The sequence below is a fragment of the Galeopterus variegatus genome, unplaced genomic scaffold (assembly GCF_000696425.1).
Source record: "Galeopterus variegatus unplaced genomic scaffold, G_variegatus-3.0.2 Scaffold5940, whole genome shotgun sequence".
NCBI classification, from domain to species: Eukaryota; Metazoa; Chordata; class Mammalia; order Dermoptera; family Cynocephalidae; genus Galeopterus; species Galeopterus variegatus.
Window position 1 is genome coordinate 135,417 of NW_007732051.1, and position 3,648 is coordinate 139,064.

Below are 3,648 nucleotides of genomic sequence, written 5' to 3' on the forward strand. Positions count from 1 at the left end.
TCAGTGTTTGAGTAAACATGATCTCTATTCTTTGTTTTATCCCTGGACATGATAAAAAAAAAGAGAGAGAGAGAGAGAGAGAGAAAATGTGACTAAATAGCAACTCAGATCGGGTCTTCTCCCTGACCTCTGGGGCAGATCTCCCTGGTCCAGGATCTCTTTGATCTGGAATTTTTTTTTAAGAAAAGCCTGAGGAAAGGAAATGATTCCCCAGGGAAGCCACAGCCTCTGTGCCAACTCAGCCCTTTCCATGACCCCTGAACTGCATTTTAAGAAGATGAAAAGAAAAGAAAAAAAATAGCTAAATCTATGCCCTGAGGAAAGAAGGACAGGTGTGCTTCTAACTCCACAGTGTGATAACAACACTCTTCCCCCTCCTGCCTTGTGTCGATGCGTGTCATATGGACGAGCCAGCTGTGCTGGGTGCAGGGAGTACCAGGATGGGTGAGCCCCAGGCTTGTCCTTTAAGGGGCCCAGCCTAGGCAACTCCAGCAGAATTCACAAACCCCTCTGAAGCCATTGCTCTTTCCACTGTCTAGTGCAAGGTGGTGAGATTATTCAGTAAAAAACCAGCCTTTAAACACCCCACAGACTGTGCATGTGACTAAGGAATCATAAAATACGTTCAGGCTACATACCCCACTCTGTAGCCAGGGAGGGGAGAGAGGGAAACTCTTTGAGTTTGATTTGACCTTTAAATTAAACAGAAAGCACCAAATTCTAAGCACCAAATTCTCCTGACAATGTCACCTGCAGTCCTTGCTGGAACCACAAGTAAACTGCCTCTTTGAGTTTGATTTGACCTTTAAATTAAACAGAAAGCACCAAATTCTCCTGACAATGTCACCTGCAGTCCTTGCTGGAACCACAAGTAAACTGCCCTCCAGCTACGCCTTTGACTCAGAAGCTGTATTTCTGGTAATGTGAGGCCCTGGTACTTCATTCCTCTCTCCTCTGTGTCTTATCAGCTGTGGCACGTGTAACTGTGCCCCACCCAGAGCAAATATAAGAAAAATGTAAATAAGACCTCTAATCAGTCACCTACCTCAACTCAAACCCTCCCTTTCTTCTGCACTCTCCCTTTTACTTTGTAGAGCAAAAACACAAATTGGGGGCAGAGCACTGGGAAAGATCAGTGCCTCCCAATGCGCCCACCCAGGAACTTCCCAGAGGCCACCGTCTATAGCTGTCACCCAACACTATGTCCCGCCCTCTGCTGTCTACATGGTCTTCCGGTAGGAGTTCATCCACTTGGAAGATTCTCATGCACACCAACTCTGTCCAGGTCCCACATTCGCATTTCCACCCTCCCTCTTGTGTTTCCTCCTACCCTGCCAGACCTCTCTGAGTAAGTGACTGGCTGCCACGCTAAACTGAAAAGCCTTCTTTGACTCACTCCCTCCTGATACCTGCAAAACCCAAATCACTCTTAGGGCAGCAGGCTTGCCAGCCTCTGTGGCTCCCGCCAGTCCTCCAGCAACTGATCCTAAATGCAAGTATCATTCTCCTGTGGTGGCTGTTGCTCAGCTCCTGGAGCCACAGGTGGTCATCTCCCTGGCATCGCGGACATGACGATCTACAGCCACTGCCCCTTCTTAGTTTCCCTCTCCTCTTCTCCGACTTCCCTTGCTACACCTGTAGCCCTTCACCTTGTCTTATAAAGAGTGGAAAGGCAGGGCTGGAGATGTAAACCAAAAGTCAGAAGGAGGAGCAGAAATAAAGCAGAAAGCAGAAGACAGCGGCCTTGAGATGCAGCTTCAGAGCAAGAACACAGAGTCCAAACACATCAGACATGGGGACTCACAGAGAAGTGGGGGCATGGAAGAGAGGGTGTCTTGGGGAGGGTCGGAGCTGCCTGCTGAGTCCTGCTGATGGTGGTAGGAGGAGCTACTGTGCCACCACTGCCACCAAAACAGGAATCCAAACAGGTACCCTTCCCCCAACTCCCACCTCCACAACCCAGACTTTGTTTAAAGTATTTCCATCCTTTAGGAGAAAGACCAGACAGTCCTTAATTATCATATTTTGAGACCCAATTTAGCCCCATATCAACTTTCTCTTCAGCTTCAATTTGTCCCAAACTCCACCCTCAGGTCACTGGGCTTCTTTACTTTATCAAACTCACCAGCTCTTTCTGGCCCCAGGGCCTTTGCACAGGCTGTGACCAGCCTAGAGTGCCAGTTGTACTGGCTCCTCAACTCCTGCCCAGTAATCTGCTCCTCAGGGAAGTCTTCCCAGGCCCCCTATTCAGACCAAATTATCCCATAATGGGCTCTCAAAGCAGGGAAGCGTCTTTGAGGCAGTTGTCACAGGCTTGGTTTTGTGTTTATTTTTGCTCTCACATGGAGGTTGCCCTTGGCTGTTCAGAGCCAAGTCTACAAAGGAAAATGAATGCACCCATATGACTTTCCAAGACAAACATAGATGGGCTCAGTCTCTTGGAATGGACCCCATCTCCCTGGGGCTCTAGAAAGAGCCCGTATTAGTCTCCCCTCTTGAAATAACCACCTCCAGGCCTTGAATCAAAGCCTCTCTGCCCGCAAAACAGTACTTAAGACTCAACTTCTTCAGAAAAAAAATTACTCAGAAAAACTGGACCCAGAGCTTGCCAGTTGCCCACCAAACCTTTGGGAGAGTTTCTTGCAGCCATGGCTAAAATAGGCCTGCATGGCGCCCTATTCCTAAAATGTGCATTGGGGGTGGTTTGTCAGCCACAATCAGTTCATAAGTTCTGCACAAGCAGGGGCCGTGTTTTCCTCTCCACTCTACAGACAAATGTTTGACAAGCACCTACTAAATGCTTGGCATTGCAAACTGTAAGGCAGGGGCTTCCAAACACCTTTGCCCCCAAATACTTTTTTAACACCACAGTCTGGTGCTCATAGACTTAATGTGTAAATATACCCAAAACCAAAATTTCATGAAATGGTCACAACACACTCATATTTCCTATTCCGTTATATTTTTTTTCAATGTTGTCATGACCGGACTTTTAAAAACACTGTCTAGCCATCCAAAATAGAGTATGTGTTGTATAAAGAACAAAACAAGCAAAACTTGTCTATGCAGTTAGAAGTCAGAATAATGGTCTTTTGGGGGAGTGGGGAGGGGAGTAACTCAGAGGGAGCTGTTCACGGGGTGTTCCTAGTGTCAGCATGTGTGAAAATTCATCAAGCTGCACCTTCACGGCATTGTGCACTTTTCCGGGTGGGCGTTATTCTTCAACACAATGCCTTCAAGCTTCTGCAATAAGGAATACAGGAGGGCTTTATAACCTAGTTAGGAAAACAAGACTAACTCCCCTGAAGCAATGGAAACTGGACAAGACCTAATTAAACTAAAGCTGGTTGTATAAACTTTAGTTACTCCAGTAACCCCACAGTCCACATGCTCTGTCTCCTGCAAAACAGACTCTGGCCGAGAGACCCAGGCTTCGGACACCCTTGAGTCCATTCCAAGGGACACCCCGGGAGAGTTCAGGGATGACAAGGAGCTGTTCTGAGGAACAGGGAGGGGTCCCATGCAACAGATCCCTCTCCCATCAATAAATGGAAACTTGGGTTTTCACCCTGAAAATTGCAAGGGTCAGGACGACTTTGGGAGGAGGTGAGCCTGAGCTGGGCCTTCCTTGAAGGCCAGATGGACACT

At 47.7% G+C, this 3,648-nt stretch overlaps 1 protein-coding gene across 1 annotated transcript in view; it reads right to left on the reverse strand.

Moving 5' to 3' along the window:
• The window catches only part of IGSF5 (immunoglobulin superfamily, member 5), a 43,336-nt gene that overhangs the window by 38,647 nt on the left and 1,041 nt on the right, over positions 1 to 3,648 (reverse strand). The gene's annotated exons all lie outside the window — the stretch shown is intronic.